The 13,619-nt window shown below is 36.4% G+C and overlaps 1 long non-coding RNA gene across 1 annotated transcript in view; it reads left to right on the top strand.

The window, feature by feature from the left end:
• Positions 1–13,619, top strand: part of LOC311439214 — a 288,783-nt gene that overhangs the window by 120,700 nt on the left and 154,464 nt on the right. Inside the window, exons 6-7 of the long non-coding RNA XR_014694593.1 lie at positions 8,391–8,500; positions 10,701–10,910. This is a non-coding gene — a long non-coding RNA (uncharacterized lncRNA). The remainder of the gene's footprint in view (positions 1–8,390; positions 8,501–10,700; positions 10,911–13,619) is intronic.

Raw genomic sequence — 13,619 nt, 5'->3', positions numbered from 1 at the left:
AGAAGCAAACTGCTGCTCCCCAGCTGTGCATGCTGGCATGCACAAGCATGCTGCCCTGGTGCAGCACTGGGGTTTGCTGCAAGCACAGGAGGATTGCTTGTTCCTGCAAGCTCCTGATACTTCTCTTTCCATATAAATGTATATATTTATGCCATAGTATAAATATATATTTATACCATAGTATTATCCCTGGGTATTTAGCACAGCACTAAACTAACTAGAAGGGGGAACTGAGAGGGAGAGTGTGATGGACTCCTGTCCATGACTCACAGATCTCTGTTTCCCTTCACGCTCTTCAAATTTTTTTCTGAAATGTGAGACATTACCGTGTTTTTGCATGAAACATTATGAACAGCCAGAAATCAGGCCCAAAAGACCTGTTTAACTCTTGTCATTCTGGTCTGCTGTTTCTTTAAAAGCAGGATGTATAGAAGAATGAAATAGAAGGTTAACATTTGATCTCTTCTCTGGTTGTGCTACAAAGACTGAATTTTCTGGGAAAAAAGACTCCTTCCACCTACCTCCAGCTACATAAAACAAAACAAAACAAACAAAAATCCTCTTTTTGAGCTACAGTAGTTTGTTAAAATAACTACTTTTCCAAATGGCTTTAAAATAATTTGAATGCTGTATAAAATCTTTAGGCTAATGCTCCCATTTCGCTATGTTAGTTGAATTTTGCAGCTTAGACACTAAAGCTGTTCTTGCTTTGATTTTATGCTATCCCTCAGTGGCTGCTTATGTTGCCTGCAGTCTTGTGCTGGCTTTGCATAGTGCCAAGGGAACAAGCTATTTCAAGAAAAATCTTTCTCTCTGTTGCCCAAATCCTGTTTGTTTTCTCTGTGCACCTAAAGGCCAAAAGGCAAAGCAGTTGGTGCCATTCTGGCATGCAGGGGGAAAAGCTCTGGCTATGAAATCTGAATCCCTTATGCAGCAGGCTGAAATGGAGTCCTCAACACATGGAATTAGGAAACATAATGTTTCTAAAAAAAACCCACAAACCCAGCACCTCTACATTCTAAGATTGTTTTCATGCTTCCAGGATTTTCCTGGAATACAGAAAGAAAATCTTTAGCTGTTTAAGAACTACTTTAGCCCTAGCAGCTTTCTAGCTTCAGGCATTTGTGGGTATGAATGCTGCTACCCATGGCAACTACCTGCACAGATGGGGCACAGATGAACATTTGGTCCCAGACTCTGCAGTGCCATGGTATACGTAATGCTGAGGGAAGAGATGATGTTGTAGGAGATTACCTATTTTAAGCATTGTGCTGTCCACCCTATTAACATGTCTAATGCCAAATTTTACTTAACTAGGGTATAAAGAAATCTTGTAGATTAACTGGATAGAGAAGCTGGCAGAAATAAAGAAAGAAAGAAAGAGAGAGAGAAAGAGAGAAAGGGAAAAAAAAGAGAGAAATAGAGAAAGAAAGAGAGAGAGAGAAAGAAAGGAAGAAAGGAAGGAAGAAAAGAAGGAAGAAAGAAAGTATTATAATTAGCAGAACTGTGGTGGTCACCTGAACACCCTTAGAGAGATGAGTATCCTTTACAAGAGATTTTACCATGAAATTCATTTTTAACCTAGTGCAAGTTGCCCAAGCATGAGTACTCAGATGAGGATTATATGTATCCATGTGTGCTGCAAGGAAAGAAATGGATTTACTTTCACAGATGTCAGCAGTCTTTCAGCAGGATCATAATTTTGTCCTACTTTACTAAGATCACCTACATCATTCTCAAAAGTGATATGCCCTATATAACTTCCATCTCTCTTTAGAAGTCCTTTTCCCCTTTGCATAATCAGAAACAAGCTGCCTTCTGAATCCATTTCTTCTTTTTGGACAGTCCTGTCTTCATCAGCACATCATCAAGGACTCTCACTTGGATGATACATTGTGCTAATCTGTACCAAGATATAATTACTTCAGTGACATATTGCTAAGGAGCTACTGCCAACTGGCAGGGATGACTTTAGTGATTCTCACTAACCATTACACCATTATTTAAGGGCAATGAATTATTTTTTTTAAAGCCTGAGCACTGATTCAGAAAGGGAAAGTGTACCACCACATGCACATGAAAGCTGCAGAAAATGTACCCAGCCTATTATGTTTATAGTTCTAAATGAATGATGGGAACTTTCCGTCTTTATTTTTGCAAGGGAATGAACATCTGCTGTTACAACTGACTACTGGTTAACAGGCTCTTTTCTCCATATGAAGTGGATCCAATTATATGCTCTAGACCATCCCAAGAGGAGCACAGAAGTATGTAGCTCAAAGCAAGGCTCTTTAATAAAGGAGGGGACACAGAACTGATGTGTGAGTGCAATCCTTGCTGTACTTAAATAGACTGTAGTGAAAGGGAGTTTGCTGTTCCCTTCTCTTCTGAAAATAACAGTTATAATGGTAGAGAGGAAATATGTGGTGACTCTAATTTTAGAGCTGTTTGTTCCTTACTTTCCCATCTCTCTCTCTTTTTTTTTTTTTTTTTTTTTTTTCTATCATTCTTGTTGAATTTTGTTTATTCAATACTAAAATGTGTACAGGGCATATTTTTGTTTTAACCAAAGCCCCATAAAAAAGTGGTATTCTTCTTGTTGACTTCAGTGACCTTTGGATTAAACTGCTAGTGCAGTTTCTGTGACAGTTTTGGCAACAAATTCAAAGATCCCGCAGATAAAACTAAGTTTTCTTGACATTTATAAAAAGTGACAAATTATCTCTAAAATTTTCTGGAGGAAAAGCTGTACACTATGAAGGCATTTCTTGGTGTTCCAATTATCTTTATTACATTCTGGGGCATTCTTTTGTCATCCTAGAGATCTGTGTTCCATGCCCAAATTCAATTTACGGTATTAGATAAAACCATGTTCTTCAATAATTATTTCTCCCCCGATCCTTCTCTCCTCCGTCACTGTCAGCCATTCCATGCTCTTCTAGCCACTGCATTTTTTCCAGCTCTGGGACAGGATGTCTGCTGATGATAACCAGAAAAAAATAATGAAATAGTTGTTCATAAGAGATTATAATTTGATCTCCTGCAATTTTTTAAATTCCTTTCCCATTCATGGCTGGACTGAATTCTTCTTCCTGATCTTCCATGGCATGTGCAAAGCTTGCCTTTTCCTTATTAGCCTTATAATGATTATTTTTTGAATTAGTCATCTTTTGGTCATATTCTGTAGCATTGTTCTTTCTAGCTTTATTGATGGCATCTTGTCTAACTTAAAACTTGTGAAGTAAATATTTTCTTATTCTTTACTATATCAGCCACAACACCTCTTAATTGGCCTCTTCCTTTTGATTTTGTTTTTTCCTCTTCAGCGATCCACACGAAATCTTTTGCTCAGCACAGGCCAATGAACATTTCAGCAGGATAAACAGCATGAGTGACTTCTGTGGGTCAAAGAATTAACATTGAACTCTTTTGTAGGCAGAGATCATACATGGCTGCCTACTAATTAGTAAAAAGAGAACGTACTGGGAATACTTAAGTCAATAAACACTTGCAGGAGTATTCCTGCTGGAAGTATCAAAAACATTCTCTGTAATATAGCTAATGGTGGGTACCCACCTTTTCATCAAAACCTGGCATGTTTTGCTTCTGTTTCTGGCTTTGGCATGTCAGTTTGCTTTTTAATGTGATCTTCCAAATCTCATTTGTAAAATCCTGGTCACCCTCCACAACTGGTTGCATTAGTCAGATAGAACTGTTTCTTATGCCTAATTAGGGAGCTGTAGCTTCACATGGACATGAACATGAGTTGTATATATATATTTTTCCCTACTATGTAGACTCTGAATAAGTGTATTCACATTAATATTTGTGGAAATTTACAGCTTTGATATTTATAAGAATACATTTTCACATAGTATTCCAGCATTTCTTGAGAATCTGTAATGTATGTTTGGTCCCATTTTTTCTTCATGGTTTCCTTTTCTGTCCCAAGTCTTACAGATAAGAAAGTTATCTGATGAGCCTCTTCATTTTTTTCCCTCATTTTTTTCTTCTTTTCTTTTCTCTTCACTGAGGGAGCTTTTTACTTTTTATTCATGAAAATGATTCACTGTTCATTTATTCCAGTATGCTCTTGCTGAGACTCTGCAGGTCACTTTATAGCCTACTGTGCCAGCAGTTAACTGAGATTCTTTGGTCTCTTTTTCTGTCACTAAAGCAACTATTTCCTCCAAACTGATAGCTTAATCCAGTGTCCTTTAAAGCTGAGTTATTTCTTCCGATAGCACTTCATAGTTTACTGGGGTACTCCATGTGCTTGATAGCATTGCCATGTGCTTTATGTTCATGAACCATCTTTTCCTTTCCTCTTATGTGCTCTCCCTATATGGGGTAATGTTGCTTAGATTTTATAAAACAAGCAAGCCTTAACATTCATCTTAGTTTGCAGTGTGAAAGTAACTGAAACTGTGAGCACAAGCTCTTCACAGCACTCTTCACGGGGGTTATATTTTAAAGTTCCTCCCCGTCCCATTAGAAAGTGATTAAATATCAATGTGGAAGCAAGGATACATTGATCAACAGGTGAAGAAGCTCCAGGGTACCTTTCTGGCAGATTATCAAAAGGTCTTTCTAGGAGTTAAAATCTGTTGTCTCAGTTTTTTTTTTGTTTTTTTTTTTTTTTTCCTTCTTAATTCTGTAGACTGCTATGCAGCCACTTCACCTCCACTTTTCCTCACCATGGGCAACAAATGAAAAATTTGAAAGGCTGAAGAATAGTGTGCATTTTCACAGTAGGTTAGGTGGTTAGCACAGGTGTTTCTGAAATAGCATAATGTTGGTAAAGGGCATGGTGCTTGATGGCTTTGCAAATTCGACTTCCATCTGTGTGAAGCAGGAGCCTTCCATATATAACATAGGCTGAAATTTAAGTTTACAAAAATGATGGTTAACACATGAGGAAGAATGGGTGGGTTTTGGATCTTATTCACAAAGCAGAGTTTCAGCTGGTGAAGCTGTCAGAGATCTGGCAGACCCAATAAATCTGTGGTTGATATCATCTGCTTAAAATTTACCCTGGTGAATTTAGCTCTTTTACACTCTCGAAATCAATCACACTGAATTGTTCATTTCCCTTAATTCTATTAGTCAGTCGTAAAGGTTTGTCAAATGATTTCAGCTGAGGATATGTTGACAAACTATTCTGCTCTATTTACTAAGCATGTCATCGTATCTATATTGAATTTTCTTGTACTTCTTTGTATTAAAATTATTAAAAAAAAAAAACTTTTTAGAAGGGGGGAAAAAACTATGTTGTATAACAGATACAGCAGTTTAGGTACAAAAGATTACTTGTGCTAAAACTCATGAAAGCTGCAAGAGAAATGAACATTTTTACATAGCTGTCAGGGAATTCACACAAGACTGCAATATAATTCAGTACAACATAGCAAACAATGAATAATACAGCTCCAGAAATAACAGTAATCAGAACTCAATGCTTTAATTTATGAATGTATTTGCACATTAATTTTGTATTTGTGTAGTCAGGGATAGATGCTTTGTTTTTCTTCCACGTCTCCTTTTCTATTGGCAATATTTTATTGTTATTATTATTAGTTTTTGGTATTTTTTTTTTGTTTTGTTTTGTTTTACATTATAGTAGAATTGGAGAGCCAAATAATAAAAAAGTCTTTATTGTGTGAATTACTTTCCTAATACATACAAAAGAGAGTGTAGATATCCTGAATGTGTTACAGGATAGCAGTGATGGAAGAAAGGACAATGGAGTATGGCTGGCAAAACACAGGGCTAAAATGCATATGTTTTGCATAATGGTTAGTATGCCAGATAATACTCTGCTTAGATTTTAAAAGAAAACTGGCATAACTACAACCTCATTTTTGCTTGCCATTGATATGATAGATTAGGATTTTTGATTCTTCACCAGTAGTTCTAGTGGTAAAGAGATTCAGATACAGTGGGCCAGTCCCACGTATGTCCTTGAATATATTCCTAAATGTAAACTTAGTGATCTTTACTTGAGGAGGGAGAGATTGAAGATCTTGTGACTCTATAGTGCTGCCAGGGTACTTGGTAAATCCTTGATCAAGTGATTCAAAGGTAACTACAAGGGCAGAAGAAGATGAAACAGGATAGAACAGGATGAAACATACATACAAGACTTACCTAGTAAGTAAGTAATCATCTCTTAGGTAAAACTTAGGTGTCTTTTCTCCCGCATCATCCTTTGTTGTCGTCCTAGAAAGCCTTGGAGCCAGAATATCCATAAAATGGTTTGACTGTATCTGTAGTAATCTGTTCAAGTAGGTGATGTATTTATTTGGGGCACAGATCCTGCATGCATTTACACCACAGACATGGATTTCAAGTCCATTTGCTTGCTTTTGAGAGACAATCTAACACTGAAGCAGCTGCTTTTTTTTTTTTTTTTTTTCTTTCTCTTTTCCTTTCCCATTCTACTTGCACAAGACTGAATATAAAAACAGTCCTTTTGCTTTCAAACTCCATAATCCCTGATACCACCTGTAGCCCTCTTTGAATGATTTTATACTTTCCTATACTCATTATATCCACTCCTAACATTTGAGCCAAGACCTACTTTCTCATTGTGACACTGATGCTCCATTGACCTTGTGCCCATCTATCTTTTTTACGAAAAATAAGCAATAATGAAAGTCATATTCAGAAAGAGATCCTGATGCAGGGATATTTTGTTGAATGTTATCTCATATTTCAGCAGCTTTGTTGGCTCCAGGACTTGGAAACATTTACATTCTCCACTAGCTGGGATGCATGCTTTATGTGTTTGTGTGTTTTTCTCTGCTTGTCCTTCAATATGTGTTTAACCAGTTTATTCATACTGACTTTCTCAGAATGAGCTTGGCAGATGAGGTACGGGAATCAGAGCAATGTTGTTATGAGTGTGGATACATACTGCTCAATTCTGGTTTGACTAGCTATCTTGGCTTTCCCAAATGTAGTAAAGATACTGAAAGCTTAGTGGAACTTTTTGAGGAGAGCTCTGTGACTTTTGTAGGAGAAAGTATTGTCATAAAACTAAAAAAAAAAAAAATAAAAAAAATAATCCTTTCCTTTCTATCTACATTTTTGCTGACAGTGCTCTAAATAACGAACTTATCTATCCTTATACAGTTACAGTGAAAAAATGCGATGTAGAAAGAAATACCTTATGGTATAAACAATACCAAAAAAATAACAAATTCAGACAGTCTGATGTGCTTATAGATAAAATATCTGCAATATATGTCAGTCCCTGCTTTGACTGTGGAATTATCAAAAATAGTTCAAATCATCTTTGGGTAGGTGAAGGTCATTAGTGCCCCTAGGAGGATTTCCCATGGTGGAACATGCCCAAGGAAGAAATGAGACTTTGGTGAGTTGTGAATACAAATACAAAATCCACTGAAATCATTTTTAATGATACAAACAATGACAAAATCTTTCAGTCCTTCTCTTCTCCTCAGGTGTCTCCCTCAATGAAATCAAAATCATTCAGGGAAACAATGAGTAGGCTGACCAACAGATGCACATTACTACACAAATGGTCAATACCTGATGAATAGAGAGTTGGGCCAGGACACTTATTGACCTCTGACTATGCCAGGACACTGCCAATTACTGCAAAGGCACTGAAGAAGCCCATGCGATTATTGGTGCAGTTCTGAAAATCTTTACCTTATTTGACTGTTTTATTTCCTTTTTATTTTTAATAAACTTTTTGTAGAGATGTTTTAGCAGTCATGAAAATATGAAGAAGGATAAGGTGTTTACTTACATATATGGTTAGAGTTCATTTTCCAATTTCCACACAAGCTCAATCCTCTTTCCTCCTGTTTTGGTATCAGTCCCAGAAGCAGTGTACGTGCAAATGTGCCTGTTTTGTAACTTTCTGTTGGCAGGGCTCCAGGCAGGTCTGTGTCACACGGTGGAGGTGCAGAGCTAGCTGCTCATTTTGCTGGTAGTGCAAAGGTCCTTGAGATGAAATATGGATGACTTCTTTTTTCATGGAACACACATTTACCTTTGTAAATCCAGTGCGTCCTGACTTATATTTATGCAGCGTTAATAAGCTGAGTATAGGGGTAGGAAATCCTGATTCCCTTGAGAAATTAAAACTTTCTGGGAAAGCGAGGTTTTCAAAACACTGCCTTTACATGCATAAACTGTCTCAGGTCTTCCACTTCTGCAGAAAATTTTCATGACATTTGTAAAATATTATTTCATTAAGTCATATCAAATAAAACCAAATCATGTGCAATGAGGAAATCAAAGTGCTACACAATAGTTTTATATTGATCTTTTTTAATGATTATGCTCAGTCCTACTTGGAGAAGGAAATTTGGGTTGACAGATGCATTGACTCCGACTGTCTGGGTTGTGCCTATCAGGTTGTTCCATATCAAGGACATGTCTGGAAGACGCTGATCTGCAGTCTGGGTTTCCTTTCAGTGAAAATCAGAGCATCATGGCTGTTGCACATAAAAATTCCTCTCCGTAGGTAAGGATGTTCAAGGACATGGACTTGTATGTAATATATTGGAAGTGCTTTTAGGTCCACTGATTTAAACACAGTCACAATACCCTTTTTACTTCAAATGAATCTTGATTTTTTTTTTTTTTTTTTTTTTTTTTTTTTTAACTGTGCCTCACAATGTCCTTAATAAAGTTTGATTGCTCACCAGTGTTGCCTGAACCTCATCCAAAACTGGAGAGCTTTTGGCATTCTGGGGTATGATCAAGAGTTATTGTCCTTTGAATTTCCATTGCTTCATAGCAAAGTTAAAATGAAGGGTATCACGGTACTAATGACAGCTTCATTTCTAATTCTTTCTCAGAATACTTTGGGTGAACTCTTTCAAGTGCAAAGTATCACATGCTTATAACTCCTACAGTTCTTTTCTTAGTTTTAGATGAGATTTTTACTTCAACATCTCATTTGTATTTTAACATGCCTCACTGACTTTCCCTTTGGAATTTTACTGCATGTGAATATCATGACCAAAGACAACATTTAAAACAAGAATATGATATAATTTGATAGAAGGAACATTACAAAGTAGGGAAGAAGCTTCTTAGGCTTGTTTCCATTTGTCTTTGAGTTTCTTCATGAATATTTTGTAACAGGTGTTTCCCCAGTCCTATTCTTAAAACACAACTTCATCTGTCTCCATGGCTCCTCTTTTGTTTGGTCATGTGCATACATAGTACAGCCAATATCCATATGTCACTACGAATATAGCAGTTTTTACAGTGACCAGAATCTGTTTCAATCAAGATATCAATATGGACTGAGCTATAAGGATGCAAACAGGATGATGAAGAAATCCTCGGAGTTTTCTGGGAATGGAAATACAAATGCTCTACAAAGTTTTAGAGCAGCTATAGCATGATATAGTCATATGCTGCTAAGCTGCCTGAAATAACCCTATTATAGCTACTTTCAAATGGTCTGTTGGAATGTGATAGGAATTTTAGAGGCTTTGACTTTACCTCTGGACAACATATCCTAAAACTAATTCAGGAGAAAGTTATTTCCAAGCCAGAGACAAAGCCAACATCAAAATAGTTCAGGCTGTATTACCTCAGGCAGCCCTTGAACTGTCAACAACCCTAGTAGCTTCAATAATTCTAATAGTACATCAATAAAATTATAATAACTTTTTTTTTTTTTTTTTTTTTGAAAACAACAACAACAACAGAGAGTTCATTACCTTTGATGTGTTAGCTATATGTAGGATTGATCACTCAGGCTTTTTCAGCATTTGAAGAGAGAAGCAAGTGCATACTTGCTGTCTTGACAACAAACACAAATATGGTGCTGCTTGTTTTGGTTTCATTTTCATTTCTTAGTGTGCTCTGTCATAATATAAAATGCTCAGGAACTAAATTCTGTCCTCAATTACATTGGAACACATCCTGCACTAAATCATTTAAGTCAGAGACAATTTTTGGAGGCGAATTACAGCATGCACAGCCAAGAGTATAGTGAGTTCCACCTCAGACAAAAGAAGCCCTGAAAAACAAAAACAACAAAAGAAACCACCTTATTTGTTGTTCTCTTGATGATAATTAAAACAAATAGAGATTTCATGTTTTCCAGTCTAACAGTTAAAATTAGTGCAGCAGCTAGATGTCAGCTAACATTTTTAATTAGTTGGGAGCTGCATTTGCAGCTGCTATGTACTCATACATCATTTTGGGCACTTGTTTCTGGGCAGCTCAGGTATCAGAAAGCAAAATATGTTCTCAGCTACCTCCATTATGATAGTTTAGACTGGTGCTAGTCCAGAGCCCTGTTTATGAGTCTAGATTCATAGTTAAATGCCTTCAATTAAACATCCAGGTTCCACCATTCAGCCTTTAGACCACCAATGTAATGTAATTTGCTCTATGATTTTACCAGAAGGGCTACTGCCATTCTGTCCTATATATTGCAGTTCTTTAAAAAGCAGTCATGCAGCACAAACCACCCAAAGGCAACATTTCTGAGGCTGTTTGGTTGTGAAGGGCTTAGAAATAAAAGCATGACTTCACTAGGCATTTGTTCAGCCTCTGACTTTGGCTTCAGAAGCCAGTGGATTACTCTTTGACTGGCAGGCCAAAGACCTGTAAAGCAACATGCAAAAAAGGAGAGAGGTGACCTATTATTTTGTACTGGTGCTTTTGACTTTTTTCTCTCTTCTGGATACTTTTTTAAGGTTTCACCTGTTCTGACTAAACCAGTCAGCACCTGACATTTGGATAATGGCTCAGCTGAAGCACACACATGCAGCAGGATGAATATACCTTTTGATGTTCAGCTTCCCATTCTGGAATGATGTGTGACATTTGGATTCCCTTACAGTGCAGCTTCTGAGGCTGAAAGCTGTACTTACATGTGCTGCTGAGAAGCACAGAGGTGATCACAGGTCAGATGCATCCTTTTTTGCTGAACGCTTGGCACTCTGGTTAATTACAGAGATGGAAAAACACTTTAAAAACTTCCTTTGATTCTGCCTCTCCCTCCTCTCTATCTTGCCCCATGTATTTTCTCAATTGCCTAAGCGTGGGAACATCCTTTAGCTTTCATCATCTGTGGACTGTCTTTAAAAGGCACAAAATATTTTGAAATATTTTTTATTCTCTGTTCTCTAAAGAGACAGTCAGATCACATGCTTTGTTTACACTTTTGACATCTCTCCAACTCAATTATTATCACCTACCACGATAATGCCTTGATTACCTTGACAAGACAACACTACATTATAGCAGCTGTCCTGGCTGTTTTGCAGAACAAATATGACATTAGCAGGGCATAGATTATACAGAGAGCTCATTCATGAGTCAAGTGGTTTAAGCTGAGAAAGTCTTCAGTAAAGAAACTCAGAGTAGTCTGTAATGTAGTGATTAAAAACCAGGTTGGATTTGTGTTCAAACTTCTCTGTTCTCTAATACATTTATGGCCTCTTTATAGCACTCTGAATGGAAAGTATCTCTTGGATTATGTCTGACCAGTTCTTGGTTACCCCTAATGCCTCATCATAATAAATGTAGTGCTAATTTGCTGAGATGTTTCAAGTATTAATTCCTTCCTGCACATGCTTAGACATGAAATGTTCTCTTTTTAGTGTAAAAGCTTGGCAAGTTCTACCTACAAGTAATTAAAGCAAAAAGGCTCAAACAGCTTTTGCTGAAAGTGTCATGGAATTATAATTGTATCTAACATTTATTCTGATGTTTCAAAATTAGATGGATATAATTTTTTATCTAGCATTTTTGTATTCTGTTTTTCCTGAAGGGGTCTGTAAATGGTTATGTTGTCTATATTTAAACCTGTACTGCTTAATTACTTCATTGTTTACAGTTACTACCCACTGAAACTTAGACAAACATTTTTCAAATTATGATGCTGTTAATTCAGTTAGGTTTTCTTGCTAATATACCTACAGAGATATATTAGGAACATTAAATATTAAAGGGAATGTAGGAGCTGTCAAATACATGCAAAATAAATATGTAAAATGGAGAGTGAATTTTAAATTAATGAATTATTCAATGAAGACTATGAAAAATACATCATCTCAGGTATTTTGATCAGTGACCCTGCCACCCTCTCTAAATAATTACCTTTAAATAGAAATCATCAAGGCTATTCTGCCATTCTACAGTGTGGCAAATGGCAAAACACTGACAAAGTATTCTTACTCTGTATTGTTCCATGCCATGTACAGATAATACAGTATTGTTGTATTTTCTTTGATCTTCTGTACTAACATAAATTTAAGATATGATTATTAAATATCCAAATCATTTTGTGTCATTATATAATTGAGTGAACTCACATCATTAGGAAAAAATGGGTTGAGATTGCAAAATAATCTTGGGATTTAGATGAACAATTCAGATACATATCTTGTATTAAAATTGAAAATGTTGAGTTTGAATCTTCTACCTCATTTTGAATATCTCAGCAAAAATGCAACTTGAGGCCTTTTAGAAGCAAAAATGTTCATATATATATTATCTACTCATTTAGAATATGATTATTGATGTACCTTGTTTTTCATATTGAAATTAATTTAAAAGCTAAATATGGTAACAAAATTTAAGTTATATGAAGTATCATTTTGCTTTACACTTCACAAGCAGGCAACACTGGTACAGTGGGAGAAATAGACTTAAAATAATCCACAAACTATGGGACCACTGATCTTGTTTCCTGTCTCTTCAGTAACACAGCCTGATTTGATTTTGAGAAGAGGAAATGTAGGTTCCCTAGACTAAATCTTCAGTCTCATATAGTCTTGGGTAGATTATTTGTAGGCTATTAAACACGTGTATCATAATTAAAAACAAGTTTGTTAATTTTAAGTGACTTCGGACACTGATGCAACTAATCTTTCTTCAAAGTAAGACACAGATTCTGTGGTTTATGTTTGTTTTTGCATCCTTAAATTTCATATTAAAGATCAGTTTTGCTTGTTGTTAGTACCAGTACTTGCGTGACTACTCTAAAGGGCTTGGCAGGAAGAACAGATAATACAGTGGCTGTCCTAGTCAATATGCTAAGGTTAATCGTGGACATATTAATACTTTCTGCTCAGTTGGTTTGATAAAGTTCCCTTTGAAGCCTGTGCCTCTATTTGTTCTGTAACTTCTTGTTCCTGCTAGAGAAAGGTGTCATTCCTGTGTGCCCTTTCCAGCCCAAATGGCCGTATCGTGCTTTCAAAAAGGAGTGTCTAGTAGGCAATAATAGATTACAGTTCCATTATAACCTCCCATATTGTGAGCTCAAATTGAGGACAATGGTACGATCTATTCTGTGTAGTCGCATACCAAGCCCTGAACTCTTTTGGCTTTAAGCAAAGCTGACATTGCTGCTTCTTTTTTTTCCCTGTGAATAGTGACTAATTGAACCCTTTGAAGCAAGATCAAAGATCCAATCTGATGCTGAAGTAACCGGTCCAGATATTATGGTCAAGATATGTCAGGTTCTGTGCCATGCAAGGAAACAGTCGAACATGTATCACATTCTTCAGACTCAGTAACTAGATACAATTTACTGCTAAGATTACTTGAAGCAGTTTGTGCCAGGGACTTAGAAATTTGCTCTGAATCTCTAAAAAGAAACTTTGATA

The sequence above is a fragment of the Aythya ferina genome (genome assembly GCF_964211825.1).
Source record: "Aythya ferina genome assembly, chromosome: 6".
Classification (NCBI taxonomy): Eukaryota; Metazoa; Chordata; class Aves; order Anseriformes; family Anatidae; genus Aythya; species Aythya ferina.
Note: the sequence above shows the minus strand (reverse complement) of the source record. Positions and strands in the feature narration are given on the sequence as shown.